The 21271-nt window shown below is 40.8% G+C and overlaps 1 protein-coding gene across 15 annotated transcripts in view; it reads left to right on the top strand.

Annotated features, from left to right (window-relative positions):
• Positions 1-7442: 7442 nt before the first annotated feature.
• KLHL13 (kelch like family member 13) overlaps positions 7443-21271 on the top strand; it is a 221912-nt gene continuing 208083 nt past the window's right edge. For 5 of the 15 annotated variants that reach the window (XM_041742184.1, XM_041742182.1, XM_041742176.1 and 2 more), the window contains exon 1: positions 7443-7732. The gene's annotated coding sequence lies outside the window, so the exon portion shown is untranslated. Of the gene's footprint in view, positions 7814-8883; positions 9006-16997; positions 17069-21271 lie in introns of all 15 variants that reach the window. The other 10 variants (XM_041742180.1, XM_041742177.1, XM_041742168.1 and 7 more) reach the window with 5 other exon arrangements.

The following is a 21271-nucleotide window of genomic DNA, read 5'->3' as shown; positions in this document are numbered from 1 at the left end:
GCGCTGCCTTCAGCCCGGGGCATGATCCTGGAGACCCAGGATCGGGTCCCACGTTGGGCTCCCTGCATGGAGCCTGCTTCTCCCTCTGCCCGTGTCTCTGCCTCTCTCTCTCTCTCTGTGTCTCTCATGAATAAATAAATAAAATCTTTTAAAGAAAATAAAAGCTGACATTTGGGACTCTGTTCTTTCCCTTTGTTCTTTATTTAATGATCTGAACTTCAGAGCATGGTGGAAAACTCTGTGGTAGGGTGTAGGTAAAGAATGTGGGCTTCCCTTCTCTAATTTCTGGATGCTTCTATGGTATATTCCACCAATCATGGTGTTACTGGCTTTATAATGAAAACCATGAATACATTTGTGTAGGAGGAGGATGCCTCAGGAAATTCTTTGGTGAGACCTCAGAAATTGAAGTTTCTTACCTAGTATGTCTGGCTTTCCCCTGGTATCCCCCATTATAAATGCCAGATGATTTAGTAGGACTCTTGGCTGGCAGTAACAATACCTTTTTGGATCTGGCTAAAGCTCTAATAGTGACTAAAGTCATGATGACTATTTTCCCAAATTTTTTCTCTTTTTTAAAAATTAAATGTATTTATTTATTTATTTTAAGTAAGCTCTATGCACAATGTGGGGCTTGAACTCATGACCTCTGAGATCAAGAGTCACATGGTCCTCTGACTAAGCCAGCCAGGTGCCCCTATCTTCCCAAATCCTTAATGGCTAGGCTAAGATTTTTCTCATCTAGTTTAGATTCCGTGCAGGCCAGAGATTAGTTCATTGATCCAGAAGTCCATACCTGATACAAAAAGGGCCAATCAGAAATACTCCAATGGACTATGGAATTGAGTTTTAGAGATCCTCGTTTCAGTCTGGTTGGCCTCTTAAATAGCAGAGATATAACCTAAGGATTTGTGGCCATTCATGTCTTACCATGCAGCTGGGAAAGCATAAAATGCCAGTCTGTAATAAGAAAGAATAATGAAGTAGATTCCTTGATAATGTACCCAGAGAAAGATGGAGATAGTCCCGCCAGCTCTCCAGTCTCTGAATCTAATCCATTCCTGAGCCTTGACTGTATCCCTGTTTTTGTATTCTTATTTACAGAAAGAGAATAAAATAGGGGTACCTGGGTGGCTCAGTCATTGAAGCATCTTCCTTCAGTTCAGGTCATGATCCCTGGGTCCTGGGATGGAGCCCCAGCCCCAGTCGGGAATCCCCTGCTCAGCAGGGAATCTGCTTCTCCCTTTCCCTCTGCCTGCCCTTCCCCCTGCTTGTGCTCTCTCTCCCTCTCTGTCAGATAAACAAATAAAATCTTTTTTAAAAAGTCTTTTTTAAAAAAAAAAAAAGAAAGAAAATAGAGACACTACAGTTTGTCAAGGCATCTGACTGATTTTTAAAAAGTATTTAGCTATAAATCTTATTTTTAAAAGATTTTTATGTATTTATTCATGAGAGATGCAGAGAGAGAGAGAGAGAGAGAGAGAGGCAGAGACACAGGCAGAGGGAGAAGCAGGCTCCATGCAGGGAGCCTGACACGGGACTCCATCCCGGGACTCCAGGATCACACCCTGGGCCGAAGGCGGTGCTAAACCGCTGAGCCACCCGGGTTGCCCCCTGACTGATTTTTTAAACAGATAAGTGACATACAATGAACTGCGCATATTTCAAGTGTACAATTTAATATATATTGACATTTGTACATACAGGTGGAACCATTACTGCAGTAATGATAATGAACACAGAGTTAACTATCAAAAGTTTCCTTGTACCCCTTTGTTACTTCCCTCACTCCCTATTCTTATCCCCAGGCAATCACTGATCTGCTTTCTGTCATTATAGATTATTTTGATTTTCTAGAATTTTATATAAATGGAATCACGTATGTCTTTTTTGGTGTGGCATCTTTCACTTGGAATAATTATTTTGAGATTCATCCAGGTTGTTATGTATATCATGTTGCAGCATGTTGGTGGGGATATAGACAATGGTTATATACTATTTCTTGTTGGAGCCTGCCAATGAGGACTCTCCATCACAGAGAAGCTATTCTGAGTTTTTGATGCATACATCCCTGCCTGCTTGTTTTCTCCTCTTGAATATTGCACAGAAAAACATAACATGTCTAAAAAGGAACTTTCTAGGCAACAACCTCCATCCGCCCCCCACCAAAAAAACCTCCCCCGAAACCCACCTGCTCCAGCCTTCCCCGACTTATTAAATGACATCATCTTTCCTCCAATCGAATGTGTCTTCCTAGTTGCTGGGTCATCCTCAATAGATCTCTAATTCATCTGCCTTTTTTTTTTTTTCTGTCTCTACTGCCACCACCCTATTTGAAGCTGCATTGTCACTAGTTTGCCTACTGTAGCCTTCTTAACCAGTCTCTCAGCTTGGCTTTGCCCAAGGCCAACTCAGAGAAGCCATGGTGATTCTAAAACATATATTGCTTCTTCTCACACTCGTGCTTATAAAGCTCATCAGTAGTATCATTTGCACTTGAAGTCAACTCCGAACACTTCACCATGGCCTGCAGGCCCTACAGGATCTAGCCCTTGCCAGCATCTCCAACTTCCTCACATTCTCCTCTTCTCCCTTGGTACTCAGTGGCCTCCTTTCGTTCTGCAAATGCACCAGGCTTGTTCCCACTTCAGGGCCTTTACCCATGAGGAGCTTTTGGTACTAATGAAAGGATGACAGAGAGAGGACTGCAGTCAGAGGGCTACGAATGGGGAAGTTAAGAGGCAGATGAGTGTGTTATTTGAAGACACAGAGTAGGAAGTCAGTTGAGACAGGGGAATTGAGGACCCTTTGTGTTGTGGGGGTTTCTGTGGGTGCAGTCCTCTGTAGAGTCAGGACATAGGCTGGAGCATCTAGGCAGAGAGAGGAGCTCACCCTATAGCTTTATTTTTAGAACCTTATACTTACAGCTTCCCCAGGAAATTTTTGATTTCTAACCCTCCAAATTCGAGCTCCTGTAAGTGTTAAATGCATAGGAGCTGTGCTGAGAATTCGGCTCTGAAAAGTTTTGACAGAAGAGGGCAGGGTTAGAATCTTCTCAAAGGCCCTCACACAGAGTTAGTATAGTTTATGGCTAGGGTCATCTTTGATGTTAGAAAACCTGTACAGATCCTTTAGATCCTTTCCTCCCTCTGACTCTTCCAGGTTGAGCTTGACCTCTCCTTGAAGCCCAGTTAGGAGCTCACTTATTCTAGAGCTCATTATCTGACTAAGAGGGTGGGAGCATGTTGGTTTTTCTTCACTTAGCAAGTGTGTATTTATTTCTGTGTTCAAACATATAACTCTGCCTCCACTGCACTGTATAGTGTGTGTGTGTGTGTGTGTGTGTGTGTGTGTGTGTATACACATATCTGGCTACTTTTCATATCTGGACTAGTTTCTGAGCCACAAGAGAATGGAAATCTTTCTCCTAATTCTGTTCCTTATTCCATTCTATGGAGTAAAGGACTAAGCAGGGACACCTGGGTGGCTCAGCAGTTGGGTGGCTGCCTTCGGCTCAGGTTGTGATCCCGGGATCCAGGTTTGAGTCCTGCATCAGCCTCCCTGTGAGGACACTGCTTCTCCCTCCACCTGTGTCTCTGCCTCTCTCTCTCTCTCAGTCTGTGTCTTTCATGAATAAGTAAATAAATCTTTTAGAAAAAAAGGACTAAGCAGACACCCTGTAGGCTCTCCATAAATACTGGTTCCATTCAGTAATGGACCAGATGAGTGTTTCAAAGGAACACAAATGGAGCAGAGAGGCGAAAAAGGTGTCCTCATACTTTTCGTTTGTTCTTTAATCAGAGTGAACATCATTGCAATCCTTTGGTTTCACAGCTGTTAGGCACACAGCAGGTTTACAAATATTTCTTGAGGGTCTAGGCATCTGCCATGGCTTTGTGCTCTTTGACATGTGTGTGTGTGTGTGTGTGTGCACGTGCATATGTGCATGTGTGTCCATAGCTGCCTGTGTGGTCTCTGTCTTGGTGCATTTTTATAAATATATAATTAAACTGGTGCTGTCAAAACTTTGGAGAGTGTGGTGGGAAGAATCCTAAGATGACCTCCAAGAGTCTTGGCCTCTGGTGTAGATGCCCTGTATATTCTCCTCCTCTTACATGTAGTCGAGACCTGTGAATATGCTAAGGTCACTCTGATGATTTGGCTACATTATATGACAAAGGAGAAGAGAGTTTGACTATGTAATTAAAGTCCCTTCTGGAGGGGAGAGTTTTGCTGAGCTGCCAAAGCCAACAGCCATGTTATAAACTGCATATGGAGAGGGGCAGGCTCTAGAGCCTTTAGATGGTGAGAGTCTCAGTCCTATAAGTATGAGGAACTGAATTCAGGCAACCATATGAATGAGCTTGGAATAGGACCCTGAGTGCCACATGTGAATGCAGCCCAGCTGACACTTTGCAGCCTTGTAAGACCCTGAGCAGTGTGCACAGCCACGCCTGGACTCCTGACCCATGGAAACAGAAATGTATGTGGTTTTAGGCTGGCCACCAGGTTTGTGGCAGCTTGTTTATTTTTTTTTAAAGATTTTATTTATTTATTCATGAGAGACACAGAGAGATAGAGGCAGAGACACAGGCAGAGGGAGCCTGATGTGGGACTTGATCCCAGGACCCCAGGATCACGCCCTGAACCAAAGGCAGACGCTCAACCACTGAGCCACCCAGGCATCCCTGTGGCAGTTTGTTACGCAGCAGTTAGCAATAACTAATACAGAGGATACTCTAGCTGGAATTTAAAAATGTTTGCCATTATGTTAGTTTGTTAGACTGGATGGTGTCAACAACAAAGGACAGAAATGTATTCTCTCATAGTTTTCATAGAGGCTACATGTCAGAGATCCAAGTGTCAGCAGGTTTGGTTTCTTCTGAGGCCTCTTTCCTTGGCTTTGTCAACTTCTCACTGTATCCTCACGTGGTCTTTCCTCAGTGTGCATGCAGGTATGTGTCCTGAACTCCTCATCTTAAGAGGACAATAGTTGGATTAAGGCCCACGCTAAAGACCTCATTTCAATTTAATTACCTCTTTAAAGAATTCATCTCTGAATAAGATTACATTCTGATGTATTGGGGGTTAAGATCAAGCATATGAATTTTGAGGAGGGGGACATAATTGAGCCCATGATAGCCATCATTCTTTTCTATATTCTTTGCACCAATACTTTCTTTTGACTTGTTTTCTCATTTCTTGAATCTCTGTTGTATCTCCCCATTCTTCAGATTTTTACTGTACAGTTGTATCTTCAAATGCTTTTCCTAGTTCTTGACATTTTTGGGTACAGGTTAGCATGGGAAATCCTTCATAATCACATCTCTAACTTATAGTGGCCAGTCTGATATTAATAAAAACATCACTTAACATTTGCATATATTCTTTACATGTGTATAAGGTACTTTGACATGACTTATTTGATTTAAAATCCAGAATGACACAGTGTGCAGGACTGGCCAATATCATTATTATCCTCACTGTGAATTCAGGAAAACATACTCAGGGAGTTGATGGGACTAAACTAACGATGTCATATAGGATGTAAGTGTCTTCTAATTAACTCCAACTAGAGTGCTTTGTCCACGAGATAAACTATCCAGTACATTCCTATAGAATATGTATTCATAATAATGTTATTCCCATCTGGCTATTTAAATTCAGATTCTGTAATTAACCCTCTCCTTGCTGTGTATCATGAAGGGTTTTCTCATCTTGTGAATAAGGGCCACTGGGGCACACCTGATTATTCCATTTTCCTGTCTTTTCTGTTTGAGAACTTACTGTAAAACAACCGCACTTGAACCTTTTTATGGTAGGGGTGATGCAATGACTTGGATGTGTATCAACTCAATTTTTATTTATTTTCAGCCTATGTGCCAGGTTTTTAATATATGCTGAAATCGATTGCTTTAAACATATCTCCTCAATGAGACCGTAAACTTTTGTAACAGGTGCTTTCTGCATAATAAGCATTTTGTGTGTTATGTAGGGATACAGTAATTAATGAATAAGCTTGGTGGAGAAGTCAATGAATGCATTGTGGTTTACAAAGATGAATTGCATTGAAAATACTGACAGGTAAAAGATAATAATGCAAATTCCATGTGCATCTGGAGTTTCTTCTTTTCGCCAGTTTGATAAAGCCTAACATCCTGGTCATATCTTTAGTTCTAGAAAGTCTTTGAGTGGCTGATTGTTTTCAAAGTCACCTAAAACCTGCTGCTAGAATTTCAGTGTATGGAATCTGAAATAGTAAGTCAGCAATGCTGACAGCCCAGATTCCTGTCTATTTACTGGCAGGCAAAGGGAGAAATATTAGGAAATATAACGAACTACAGTTCCCATACTCACCCAGTCACTTCCTTAAGGAAAACACAAAACAGAACAGTGAGCAAACTGGTTGTCAATAGCAAGCTCCCATTATTTTTCCAGGAGGAGTCTGGAATTACCAGTAGACGAGTCTAAGGGAGAGGTATAGGAAGGTGGCCTCAGGCTGTAGCCTTCTAGAAGGCAAGGAATGGATAGAAGACGTGAAAGGGAAAAACAGGGTTGACTTGGAGTTCTTGTTGGGGGCTAGGCTGACTGAACTGGGAGTAGAGTTAAGATTCTGACTTAGAGCAGCAGCAGCCCTACCGGTTTGGAAGCTTGGGTGCTGGGACCACACTGCTTGGGATCCCGGGTCCTGCTCTATCCCTTACTAATTGTGTCACCTTCGCAACTCGCTTGACCTTTACGCCTCAGGGTTGTCACTTGCAAAATGGAGATGAGAATAATGTGGATCTTGTGGAGTAGCTGAGAGAGTTAAGGGAATTAACAGTTCAGCGCGTGGTTTGTAGTAAACGCTCCAGTAAAATGTTAAACTGCTGTAGCTGTGGTTGTGCTTCCTCTTTCTTCATGCTCTGCACTCCCGTAGGGAGGGGGACACACGACACGCTCGGCGCACGGGAAGGCTTATTTGGAGGTGCGCGCCCCTCTGAGGCGAAGCGGCTCCGCTCCGGGGCGCACCCCGGCGCCCGGGGCCCTGGGCGCGTATGAGGGGCCGAGAGCAAGGCCGGCCTCCTCCCTGGAGCCGCTGACCCGGGGCGCTGGCGCCCCGGGTACTTGACAGTTTTCACCTCTCCTGTCTCCTGGGCACTAGAGGCCATGTGTGCTCAACCGCTAGCGTCCCAGCTCCGGAGGTGTGAGGGCCACTGGGCGACCCCCCCAACCCCCCGCCGCCCCGGGCCACCCCGGCCCCGCACTGCTTGTGAGGGAGGAGTTCTGCTCGGACCCCACGCACGGTCCTAGCCCCAGCTTTCCCCTCCGCCTCCCGCGCAGGCGCCGCCGGGGCCACCCCCGCCGCCATGTTGCCCCCGCCCGCGCGCTCCCTCCCCCGCCCCCCTCCCCTCCTTAACTGGGCTCCCGCCCCCTCCCTCTCCCCCCACCCCCCGGTGAGGTCAGGCGGAGGCTCTGCCGCTGCGGCCGCGGCAGCTGAGCTCCCATTCCGGGGAAGCCTGGAACGGGGACTTTCGAAAATAAGTGCAGCGGCTTTCGGGTTGGGGTCCGCGCTCTCCGCCTGCTTGAGGGCGAAGTGACCAGGGCGAGCGGGGGGTGCGGAGGTGCGGGGGCTGGTGTCTCGCAGCAGGAGGGAGCCCCGGCTGCGCCGCGCGACTCGCTCTTTGGCCCTCAGAGCGCAGCGGCGGGCTGACGGGCGGCGGGACGCGGGACGCGGGACGCAGCGAACAAGGTGAGGCAGGGTCCTGAAGTCGCAGGGGCTTCAGCAGCCGCCTCCTCGCCTCCGGGACCCGGCGCGGCGAGGCGGTGCGCGGTAAGGAGTTGTGCCCCGCACCAGGGCAGAGGGACACGGAGCCAGATGGGCTCTTTGCACGCCCCCCCTCTTTCTCCCTCGCGGGCGGGTGTGCGCTCATCCCTGCACCTTCTCATCCCCACCTCCCAGAGCCCGAGGCTCCGCCTGACGCCTGGGTTCTTTCAGTACCCCCGAACCCAGTTTTCCTTTGCTTCTTTGTTATCCCTCCAAGATCTTCTTGGCCGGGCTTCGCTGTCGCTGCCCTGATGGTCTGGGGTCCCTCCGCCCGCCTCAGCCCCACTGTCTCTTGCCTTCTAACAGTTTCTGCTTTGTGCCTTCCAAGCCATCCCTCCCTCACAACCTTCCAACTTGGGAGGCTTCTGCGCTTGCCTTCCGACTCAGGAGCACACTCCCCTTCCTCGAAGCTATTAACTCCTCTCTAAACGGCTTCATCTCTGACTGTCTTGGCTTCTTTGGTTTAAACACAGTTGACTAATGATTTTCTTGGAAGCTTACTGTCTAGCCTACGGCTTACTGAAGTTGATGGGAATGATCTTCCAGTATACATTAGCTAAGAGACTCAGAAGTTTCTTTCCAGGTTTCAATAACTTAGTCCGAGAACCACAACCACTTGAAATGTATGTTATGTATGCTTGTGTGTATGTTTGTATGCAATCCCAGCACATGGCCCAAAATCTGATTCTTCCTCCATTGCTGAGCGGGCCTGAGGGAGACGAGGACTTAGGATGCCTGCTTCCATTTCTTCCATCTGAAAACTGGGATGTTCATCTTTTATTGTACTCAGAATTCTAGTTTGGGATACTCACTCAAGTTAGTGTAGGCTGTTTACTGAGCACACTGCATGGGAACTGAGAAAATCCGGGGTTAATTTAAAACTGCCTCTGTTGGGAGGACACCTGCCTTGAATTTTTTTTTAAAGAAGCCAGAGTTTCTTGTGTACACCTCCTATTTCTATAAACCCTCAAGAAGCAGCATTTACAGATCACATATTTACAAAACACACTGCTTTGCTGTGGACAGGAGATTACTTTGCTTAACTCAATTTCACACGGTACCACTTACTTTCTCAGGGATGTCACCTTCTCCACATGCAGTTGCTCCAGTCTCTCCCATACTGAGGCTCATATACTCACTTCCATGCTGAAATTAGTGTGTGAAGAAAATTGAATGGAGAGGCTGAAAGGAGAGGCAGGTACAGTGAATTACCACATGCTGTTGTTTGTGGCTGTGTTTTTTTGGGAGATGGGCTGTATTTAATGCTCAGATTTGAAAATAGAAAAGTAAAATGATGGACCAAGCAGTCATGACATCGTTTTACACTTAAAGATAGTAGCTCCTTGAATGGCAACTTTGTATCAATATCCTCAGAATTATAGCATTGTCTGCTTGATATGCGATCAGGTGTTGCGATCGACACAATGTGCATTCACAGGCAGTAATCTCAGAAGAAACTGAGTTGGGAATGAAGGTAAGGGCCAAATTTCACTGTCCTGCTAGTACTTGCTTTGGCAGTGAGACAACGAATGTAAGTTTCTGCCTCAACATCCAATAATGTATTTAGAAAATAGATGAATGAAAGCTTCAGTTTCCCCTGGTTTTGAAATCTACACTTTCATAAGCATACTTTGAAAATCATGGTGTGACTATATGGAGTTTGAAGTCAAGGTTCTAAGGAAAGCAGTTTTTACGAGCAGTAAAGGCTATTGATTATCAGATTACTTAGATAGATTGCAGATGATTTGTAGTTTCCCTCATTTGGTAAATCCCTGACTTCACTTGAGTTTCATTTAAAAAATGGAATAGAGTAGGGAAAGAGGGTTTATATTTATTGGGCCAACCTAAATCTCTAACTTTCTTGGCAACCCATCCTGGAAAGACATACTAACTTGCAAATTGTTTCAAGGAAAACAGTTTGTATCATTCTGTTAGTTTTTTTCCCCCTTTGTGATGATTACTGATACTAAATCTAAGCTAAGATTGCCACCAAATTGATCTATTTCAGTTTGCCAGAAAACAAAAGTTGGTTATGACTTCATCCTAAGCATTTTGCTCTGAATCTTTTCAACATGTCTCAATATGTATTTGATAAACCCACCTGGTATACCTAGAGGTTATCAGAGCAGATGTTTCTGATGTCACTAAATATAACTGCAGGTTGCTAATGAATTGTCTTTTTAATTTTCTTAACATTTTATATTACTTTTCTTCATGTAACTTGACTTGCAGTAGTGAAATGAGACCAACTACTTTTCAAATTGATTTTGATATTTAATAAACTACTACAACCCCCTGAAAGTATTTTTTTTCTTAAATCCAGTACTTGAAATGGATCTACTTTTACTGCTGTGAAACAATTTGCCAGGCATCATCAGATTTCAGAAAATGTAGAAAGATTATGGAAGAATGAACAGCCCTAGAGAAGGCATCTCAAAATTAGAGGAAAAAAAGGTTTTTTTCCAGTTACTGACGTTCATATCAATCAGCTTTTAAATATATTGTTCATTCATTTAGTAATTTACTTGACAAAATCTCTTGAGCAACTTCCTATATGCGAAAGGCCTCTCTATTAGGCATGAGGCCCTGTGTCTTCTCACAGAGGCTATAGTCCACCAAAGGATAGAGACAACAAATAGACTAATGAAGAAGATTCTCACAGATTGTAGGAAAAACAGTGAAGGAAATAAATAACAAAATGTGATATGGAGACCTGGGAAGGGCTTATTTGGCAAAGGTGGTGAGGAAAGGCCTCTTAGCAGCAAAGGTGACCTTTGAACAGAGACCTGAAAGAGAAGAAGGAATAAACCTACCTTGCGAAGATCAGAGAGCCAAGTAAGAGCCAAGGCCTTGGGGCAGGAAAACAGACACAGGGTGTTTGAGGAACAGAAAGCAAGCCAGGATGGTTAGCCCCAATGAGGTGGGTGGATGGGAATAAAGGTATTTCAGAGCCCAAAAGGGAGTTGGATAATAATAGAGGGCCTGGAAATTCTGAGAAAGAATTTGGATTTGATTCTCAGAACAAGAGGAAGCCATGGAAGAGTCTTTATTAACTACTTTCCTGTGGAAGGTCACCACTGGCTGGAAAAAAAAAAAATTACTCGGAAATAAATAAAAATGTGTTTTGCAGAGGTTGTCTAGCTGCTCAGTTGTTTACATTAAAACCTGAGGATGAAAAGCTTTGTTTGATATGTATGCTAAATAAGTAATTTGGTTCTTCCACTCTGTGTGGAAAAGGGGATAGGAGACTGGGAGCTCTGAGATGAATGTGTCGAAAAGCAGTTTACTTTCCAGAGTTATCTTGTCACCTGTGCCCTGAGGTAAGTTGACATCAGCTTTATTAAAAAACAGACCATTGATCAGCCTAAGAATTTGTTTCTCAAAGAATGATGTTTTATTTTTTTCATAGAAATAATATGTTTCCTTTGGAAGGTTGGAGGTTTCATTTGAATATGAAAGAATACTTAGGTTTTAGAAATGGCATGTGAGATTTTAAGGGGAGCTTGCCATTTTCTTTTACCTTTGCCTTCTCCAGAGTTTTTTTTTTTTTTTTAAGATTTTAAAGAAGTTTTTATTTATTTAAGTAATCCTTACACCCAACATGGGGCTTGATCTCATGACCCCAAGATCAAGAGTCGCATGCTCTTGTGAGTGAGCCAGCCAGGCACCCCTCTCCAGAGTTTTCAAATTGCCATTCTTTGAGAGATTAGAGTTACTCTATTCCTTGAGGCATAAATGAATTTAGATTTGATATTTATTTTGTGTCCTGAGCTCCTGCTCAGAAGCAATCCAGCTTTGAGGTCTGATTGGCCCCAAAGTAGGAATTCAGATAGTCATCAACATTTCACAGGGGTAATTTTTTTAAAAGATTTTATTTATTTATTCATGAGAGACTAGAGAGAGGGGGCAGAGACATAGGGAGAGGGAGAAGCAGCTTCCTGTGGGGAGCCTGATATGGGACTTGGTCCCAGGACCCTGAGATCACGACTTGAGCCAAAGGCAGACGTTCAACCACTGAGCCACCCAGATGGGGTAAATCGTAATATTTATTATGGGGCAATAACCTGCAAAAATAATCTTCAGCAACTCTTGCAGAGTATACCTCCTACTCCTTAACTTAGCACTCAAGGAATCTTCATGGTTTGACCCAAGCCTATTGTCTTACATGTCTTTATTACTCTTTTACACAAATCCTCTGTTGGTTTAAACTGATTTTCTCCAGTTTGGGACTTTTCTGCTTAGCTTTATTCTTGGTATAGAGTAGGTACACAATAACTGCTTGTTGAATGGATGCCATGCCATCATCTATTTGAGAAGCCCTCCCCTTTCTTTTCTGTCATTGCAAATCCCAATATTAGTCAAGGAACAGTTCAAATCCCTTGTCCTATTTTACACCAAAGCCAATGACCCAATCTCTTCCTCTGATAATCACACACTTCCCTTGAGTAACATGATTACATTTATTTGATGCCTGGCTATCTCCCCACTGGTCTCTGACTTCATGAAGGCAACCTGGACCTTGTCTGGTTCGCTCCTCATTGTATCCTGAGCACCTGGCATTTGCTATGCCCTCTATAAATAGTTGAATAAGGAATAGATACTGTCTTGTGATGTTTCTCCTATTATTGTTTTAGATACTTAAATCATTGAATGCTGTTTTACTTTTCACATATTTGTCAAGTGTTCTCAAGGTGTTTCTCAGAGGACCTGGAGTACAGTTGTTAAGAGCATAAGCTCTGAGGTTAGGCTGTGTTCCAGTTTTGGCTAGGAGGCTTACTAGCCGTGGGACACTGGGCAAGTTGGTTAACCTCTCCATACCTCATATTTCTCATCTGTAAGTAAGATAAGGATGAGAGAATTTGCCTCTTAGGGTACTTATAAGGATTAAATGAGTCACCTAAGTCTACAACTTGTTGTTTGGAGTTGTTGAAATTCAAAAGCTCTGATAGCCGATAAAAATTTTTGTTTGGTAAGTGCCATACTCAGGTGGTGGCAAAATCTGACTTGAACTGATATGAGGATATTTATGGTCTTTATTCTATTTAATGTTAATCATCATTTGGTTTTGCTGGTAAATTAGTATTTTTATGGAGTAGTGCCTCAGACCCTACTGGGGTATTATGTAATATATAGTATATACAGGTTATTGCCTCTCCAAAAGCCTGGACATTTCTGAATTTGGAAACACATCTGGCACCAAGTTTTGCAGATAAGGGATTGTATACCTTACAGTAAAGTGCTTAAATCAGCACCTTGCACATAAGAAGTTGTTGCTTTTGGTGGTGGAGATTAGAAAGGTAAACATACAGCTGCCTCCTTCCCAGTACCTTTCTTATACTGGTTACCATGTAAATACGTGCTGATTTATTCATGCAACAACTCTGAATAGAGGGCTGGCTGTACGAGGCTCATTTTATCATAGGAAAACAGATATGGGTCATGTGATTGAAATGAGCCAAGGACTAGGTCTTTCAATACTCTCTCATCTAGTACCATTAGGAATATTTATTTTTTGTTTTTCTTTTGTTATTTTAACCAAAGCATGCTTCTTTAGAGTGGGTCTTTTAGTGGGGAGAGAAGGGAGGATTGAGTTAAGAATTTATTTAATATGATTAAACACTTCTACTTTGCAGTTGCTAAATATTTATTGAACTCTTCATGTGTATGGAAATCAGTATTAAAAGCAGGAGAAAGGTAAAAACAAATGAGGCATAGTTCCTGGCTTTTAGTAGTTCTAGCACCATGCATGGTTACATGGGAACATGGTTGTCCATTATAATTCTTTGTTTTTCTCCATAAGTTTGAGATCATTAATATTAAAAATGTGCAAAGGAAAACACAACCAACAATTGAAAACTCGTCTTTGTGTGCAGTATATGGAATTGGTTTTTAATAACTTTACCACTCCCTGCCCTCCCTCCCCAGTAATAGGAAATAATATCCCTATATGACATCCTGGCAACCTTTCATTTCTAACTAAATTAAGTAATATATGATTTTTATTGTTCTTCCTTATCAATATTTGTAAATCATAATTGATACATTCCTTTTGTCCTTTTGCCTTTGTGGGTTGGGAGTAATTATATGTCTCAAATGAGTTTTTGGGAATGTTCTCTACAGTGGAAAACTAGTTCTTGAAACCATTCTGCCAATTCATTCAACAGATATGTATTAAGTACCTATTATATTCTAGGCATTGCACTAGTTTAAGCAAATAGAATCTCTGTTCAGTGCTCATTTTCTCAAACTGGAGTACACTGGGTATACTGGATGAGCAGGATGGTGATGTGATAATGTGCCCCCAGGAGCTACAAAATAAAACAGCTTGTGTATTCTTGAGGAATCTGTTTTACACAAAAATTTAGGAGAACATTCACTGGTAGCTTATTAAAAATGTTTAATAATATTTAAACAGATTCATATACATTGTGCTTTAAAATGCGATATTCATATGAAAATTTGAGGTAAAACCTGGTACTTCAAAGAAAGTCTTGCACAAGGTCAGCTGTGGGAACCCTGGGGTGACCCTTTGAAAAGCACTAAGTAGGCCATAATATGCTGAGTCTGTTCCTTTAGTCAAATGCCCAGACATTTTCATAGCCTTAAATTTTCATGATGACTCTCAGGAATGGTAATAGACATTAGATTTTTCCGCCATGTTGTCTAATTTCTTTTAGTTCAAGAGAACACTCTGGTTGTTTGATAATGATCTAAATCTTAAAATGTGTTGAGTCCTAACAGAGTTTCTAATATTGGTGAGAAATAGCATAGATTGATAGTAAAGGGCCTGCCAAGGGACTGATCTTCAGAAGACAGGCTGTTAGAACACAATGACCATGAACTTAAAGCAGCACAATTGATGGGGTCAAAGCTTTGTCTCATCATATGAGTGCTTGCCTATGTCACTGATTGAAGTTAACTTCTGCTAACTTTAAAGCTGCTTTCATTTATAACACATACAGTATAGAGATTGCTTTGTTAATTGCTGGCTACTGAAATGTTTAATGTCAAGGTTCATGTGCTTTGAGGGTAACAAAAGGTTTCTAGAGTTTTAGATGGTTTTGAAAAGGGGTGAGCAGTCCATTGGAGGAATGCCTGTTACCAAGCAAATGATTTGATTTGCTCTAAATAGGAAAGATGAAGAAGAGAAAGGCAAGTGAAGAAAAGCAGTGAAAGTACGGGAGTAAGTCAAACACTAAATCTTTAAACTGATTTTGATTATTGCTGTCCCACTTTCATTGTTGTCGCCCCACTCCAGACACAGTTCACAGGGCCTGCCATTGTTGTATTGTTGTGTTACTGCCCAGAGCTCATCAGGACATGGGTATAGAGGGGTGATTAAGGGATGGTCATTGTATTCTTTGTGTCAAGTGCTTTTACATTTTACAATTTTTCAGTAAAAGGGGATAATAGAGTTGTAGAGTTTTGCTTCCTGGTTCTATTTTATAAAAATGACCATAATTTTCTAAAGAACTTCGTGTCAACAATGTTTTCTGTTCTGCTGAATATTTCTCAGTGGGAAGGCAGTAGAAATCAGTGGCTAGGGATCCCTGGGTGGCGCAGCGGTTTGGCGCCTGCCTTTGGCCCAGGGCGCGATCCTGGAGACCCAGGATCGAATCCCACATCAGGCTCCCAGTGCATGGAGCCTGCTTCTCCCTCTGCCTATGTCTCTGCCTCTCTCTCTCTCTCTGTGACTATCATAAAATAAAAAAATAAAAATTAAAAAAAAAAAAAAAAGAAATCAGTGGCTAAAATCTTGAGCCCTGGAATCATAGGCCTGGGTTCCAATCCCGACTCTGCCTCTTGTTGCCAATGTGATTTTGGGCAACTCCCTTCACCTCTCTGAGCTTTGTTTGCCTCCTCTGTAAATAGTCTCATTTGGTGGTTTTAAGGAATTAAATGAACTAATGCATATCGAGTCCTAAGCATAATTCAGGCTTCCCAGTAGATGTTCATATTATTGACTCTTTGTAGATTTAATGGCTTAGCTAGTTAAAACTTGTGGCATACTGTAGGAGCTTTGCCACTTATATATGAACCAGAAATGTAAGGGAAAATTGTTTCTTTCCTTTATATTGCCTTAATCCCATGGGAATGTTATTTTTTGAACATGTATCTGTTACATAGTGAACTGACTGCTTAGAAGTAACACTAGTTTTCTGGCAGATAAGAAAGTTTATGGTAACTGCTTGGTTTATTACTTATTCGAAGATGGTATCACATTGAATGCAAGGAAAATGTCAGTTTTTTAATATGATTGGCTATATATGTAATTTAAATATATATAATTTAAATATAGTATTTAGCTTAATAGGATGTAAAAGTTTAACGTTCGTTTTGAAGGGAAAGGGAGGTGCAGAAAAATGTGTGCAATAAATAATGTTGTCTCTTAAACCTGGAGATTTTTGGTGTTGTGATACTCAGAGAGGTCATATATTTTCTTGATTTATCTTTATTCCAGATTTCAGGTCCTCATAGAAGAAAATATTGAGATATTTATGACAGTTAAGCTACTGGGAGGAGGGGTAATTCTGTTTGAATAATGTCTTCTATAGATTTTGAGTTATGATTACCTTCAGTTTTTATTATAGTTACTCTAGCAACAAATCAAGTCATACTTTAGAGGTGATAAAAGTTCAGTAGCAGTTTTGATAAGTGAATGGGTAAGTCTAAGTAGGTTATTGAGAGTGGTTTCCAGTGTTGGAGGGCTAGTGTAACCTTTTGGGTTGGAAGTGCATGAAAGTAGTGTTCCTGCATTCCCCTGTTCCGGTGTTCTTTATTTCCGATGTCAGACAAATGATGAGACAGTTGATCCTTGGGTAGCTGACCTGGTTATTGAATGCCATAGGCATGTAGAAGGGAATGAACCAAGAGACGCATTGCTCAAGTAACTGTATATTCACTGTATATTTTGTCATGATTATTACAATAATGTACATTCAAGTACTTCAAAAGCCAGCTCCCCATACTAATGAGATATATCATGTATTAAGCAGTGTTACCTGCATTTATAGTCATCATGATCATCATCATATTTGAACATGAAAAGACAATGTTCAAAAGTGTTTTTAGAAAAATTAGACTTCTTGTGTCCTCAGGTAATAAGCTCAAATGTTAAGGATAATGCCATTTATTTATAGAGCAACTTTCTTTTGAAGCATGGTTAATTATTCTTATTTTATTATTTCAGTGGAGTATGCACAATGAGGTTGAATGACTTGCAGAAGGTCACATCGCCTGAGATGGAGCTAGGAGCCAAATGTAGGTCCCTTGGTTTTTAACAAAGTGCTTTTTCAATAATAATAATGTAAAAGACTTGTTACCCAAAGGATTCTTTCCCCTCCCTCCCTCCCTCCCTCCCTCCCTCTTTCTTTCTTTCTTTCTTTCTTTCTTTCTTTCTTTCTTTCTTTCTTTCTTTCTTTCTTTCTTTCTTTCTTTCTTTCTTCTTTTCTTTCTTTCTAGGATTTACTTATTTATTTTGAGAGAGAGAGAGAGTATGCGTGAGCGCAGGCAGGGAGGGGCAGAGGCAGTCTCACAAGCGGACTCTGCACTGAGCGGGGAGCCTGATGTGGGGCTCCATCTCAGATCCCTAAGATCAAGACCTGAGCTGAAACCAAGAGTCAGAGGCCCAACCACCTGTGCCACCCAGGCACCCTGGATTCTTTCATGTTTCTCATCTCTAATTTGAAGGGGTGAAACCAGAATTTCACTAGTGGAGAGTCCAACCATAATTTGGTACTTGTATAACCTCTTTTACAATTGTGGCATTTAGCCAAGTGAGTTTTGGGTTTATTAAAAAATTTTGTAAGCACTTTTGGCATCATATAGGTGTTTTATTTAAACATTCATGGGCAAGCATTTGTTAAGTAATTATATGTAAAGCATTCTACTAGAAGGACGAACACAAATCTGCCCTGAAATATCCTACAATCTAGCAGGGGCAAGAGAGAACATGAAGCAACTTGATAGCAGCCAATACTAATATCAATCTGTAGTTACTAAATTATAATAGCACCCACTATGAGTATGGCACCTTGTAAGTGCTTTATATGCATGAACACATTGAAACCACGTAACAATGCTATGAAGTAGTGACTGTTATTATCCCCATTTTACAGATGAGAAAACTGAGGCAAGAGAAGTTAGGTAACTTCCCAAGGTTGCACACCTAATAAGTACAAGAGTTAGCATTCAAATCTATGCAACAGGTTTTAGAATCTGTGTTTTTTAACTGCAAGTTTTCCTTTTTATTCTATCTCTGACAGGGGACATTGTATAAGAGCATGGTAGCTAAACAAGGTATGCTAGAAAATTTTCTGGATGAATACAGAGGAAGGATCAGAGTAGGCTGTTAAAGTTGACAAGGTATTTTGAATAAGGTACATTTGAAGCAGATCTTACCGAAAAGCAAAGATATCTTCTGAACCTTTTAATGCCCAAAGCTATGTGCATGTATGTTGCATCTGTATGCACAGGTGTGTGTGTGTGTGTGTGTGTGTGTGTGTGTGTGTGTTCATTTTGAACTGGAAAACAATTGCAAGGATAAATTGAGAAGACTATATGTTTTTAAAAATAAATATGTAACAACTTTATAGAGCCATAATTCAACTACCCTACAATTGACCCATTTAATGTGTACAATTCAGCGGTTTTTAGTATCTTCACAGAGTTGGGTAACCATCACCACAATTAATTTTAGAACACTTTCATCACCCGAAAAAGAGAAATAGGTGTTTTGAAATAAATGTAGCCACGAAGGGAATGGAAGTACTGTGCCTGTTGGTTCTACTGTTTTTCTGGCAAAATGTTCAGAGATCCCTGCTCTGTGTAGCTCAGATCTCATGCTGTTTTTTGCAGTGTAGCTCTAACTTGCTGCAGAATGCCTTCGTTTAATTTCATTTTAGTCATTGACTAGTCTTTTAAAGGATTATGTATTTATCTGATTTTGAATTCTAAATCCATATTGATTGTATAGATTTGCTCATTATGTACTTATTACAAGCATACACTATTAGTACTGCATAACTAAGCCAGACTTGTATTTAAAAACAAAAGTGCTAAAAAAAATTAAAAAGTAAAACAAAACTGCTAAACTCATGGTATGCATGGCTCTCTCCTTGTCTACACCTGTTTCTATAGTGTGCCAGAACCAGAGATACCTGAAGAATTTTATGTGTACATACTGGCATTTTAAAATATTTTTAAAGATTATGCCTGACATAGGTTAGTAATGGTTAGATGGTGGAGGTAAAAATAATACTTCTTTTTTGGCCAGGATGTAGTATTGGGATGGTGTGTTTTTGGAAAATGTTCCATAAAATCTATTCCATGATATTGTGTACAGGTATTGTGAAGTAATTGGAACTTTAAAAATTTTTTCAGCCACTCACACTTCACTAAAATATAGTCTGTTGTTATAGTAAAGGACATTTCTGTCTAGTGGGAGTTACCAAACCAGATATCTGTGTGGTGCAGGAGGGGCAGGCTATTCCCAGTTCTCCATTAGAGTGAAAAGTTATAGTCAGTGTTATCTTTCCAACTAAAAAGAGGCTATTTACTGTTTATTATTAAAAATAATCTTTGGGGGACACCTGGGTGGTACAGTCATTTAAGCATCCAACTCTTGGTTTTGGCTCAGATCATGATCTCAGGGTTGTGAGATCAAGCCCTGTGTCGGCTCTGCACTGAGCATGGAGTTTGCTTGAGATACTGTCTCCCTCTTCCTCCTCCCCTCGTTCTCTCTGTCTCTCTCAAATAAATAAATCTTTACAAAATAAAAATAAAATTAATTTTTGGACATAATTAGATGTCTTGAAGAATGTAGATTTTTTTTTAAAATGAGTTAACCTTGGATTGGTCTCTTCCTACTTCTGATTTCACCTGCTTTTCCTTTCAGAATGATTTTGTAATGTTATTTTATGCTTCTTCAGTATTTTTAAAAAATGCTTATTATATACTTGAGTTTCTTTTCAGGGGCCTAAGTAGTTTCATTTGAAGTTAAAGTCACTTGATTCACTCAAAATGATTTGCTATGTTAAGTATGTGTGTGTGTGTGTATAAAAATATATATATTTTATTTTATTTATTTTTTAAAATTTTTTTTAAATTTTTTTTTATTTATGAGAGAGAGAGAGAGAGAGAGAGAGAGAGGCAGAGACACAGGCAGAGGGAGAAGCAGGCTCCATGCACCGGGAGCCCGATGTGGGATTCGATCCCGGGTCTCCAGGATCGCGCCCTGGGCCAAAGGCAGGCGCCAAACCGCTGCGCCACCCAGGGATCCCCAAAAATATATATATTTTAAACTGAACTATAGTTGGCATACAATATAATATTAGTTTCAGATATACAGCATATGATATAATGATTATATACAATAATAAATGCTCCAAGATAAGTGTAGGTATCATTTGTCACCATATAGAGTTATTACAGTATCATTGATTATATCCCCTATGCTATACTTTTCCTCGCTGTGGCTTATTGATAAATGGAAGTTTGTACCTTTTAATTCCCTTCACCTATTTTGCCCACCGCTCCCCAAACCCTCTATTTTGGCAACAACCAGATTGTTCTCTGTTTGTTAGTCTGTTCTGTTATGTTTGTTTGCTTTGTTGTTGTTGTTTTTTTTTTTTTTTTTTTTTTTTTTTTTTTTTTTTTTTTTAGATTCCACATATAAGTGAAGTCATATGGTATTTGTCTTTCTCTGACTTATTTCACTTAACACTCTCTAGGTCCATCCATGTTGTAACAAGTGGCAAGATTATCATTCACTTTATGCCTGAGTAATATTCCAGCACACGCGTGCGCGCGCACACACACACGTTCCACATCATCCTTACCCATTCATCTATCAGTGCATATTGAGGTTGCTTCCATATCTTGTTATTGTAAGCAATACTACAATAAACATAGATATGCATATATCTTTTTGAATTAGTGTTTTATTTTTGGGGGGGTCAATACCCTGAGATGGAATTACTGGATTGTATGGTATCTCTATTTTTAATTTTTGGGGAAGATCCCTGCTGTTTTCCAGAGTGCTGTTTTCCTGCTGTACCAGTTTGCATTCCCACTCACAGTACACAAGGGTTCCCTTTTCTCCACATCCTCACCAAAACTTCTTTCTTGTCTTTTTGATGCCAGTCTTTCTGACTGATGTGAGGTACTATCTTACCTTGATTTGCATTTCCCGGATGATTAGTGACGTTGAGCATCTTTTCATGTGTCTGTTAGTTATCTGTATATCTTTTGAAAAAAGTCGATTCAAGTTCTCTGCCCATTTTTAATCAGATTACATATCTTTTTGGTGTTGGGTTATATGAGTTCTTTATGTATTTTGGATATTAACCCCTTATTGGATATGCCACTTACAAGTATCTTTACCCATTTGGTACATCTCCTATTTGTTTTATTGATGGTTTCCTTCACTGCTTAAAAGCTTTTTGGTTTGATGTAGTTCCAGTA

The sequence above is a fragment of the Vulpes lagopus genome, chromosome X, assembly GCF_018345385.1.
Source record: "Vulpes lagopus strain Blue_001 chromosome X, ASM1834538v1, whole genome shotgun sequence".
NCBI classification, from domain to species: domain Eukaryota; kingdom Metazoa; phylum Chordata; class Mammalia; order Carnivora; family Canidae; genus Vulpes; species Vulpes lagopus.
Note: the sequence above shows the minus strand (reverse complement) of the source record. Positions and strands in the feature narration are given on the sequence as shown.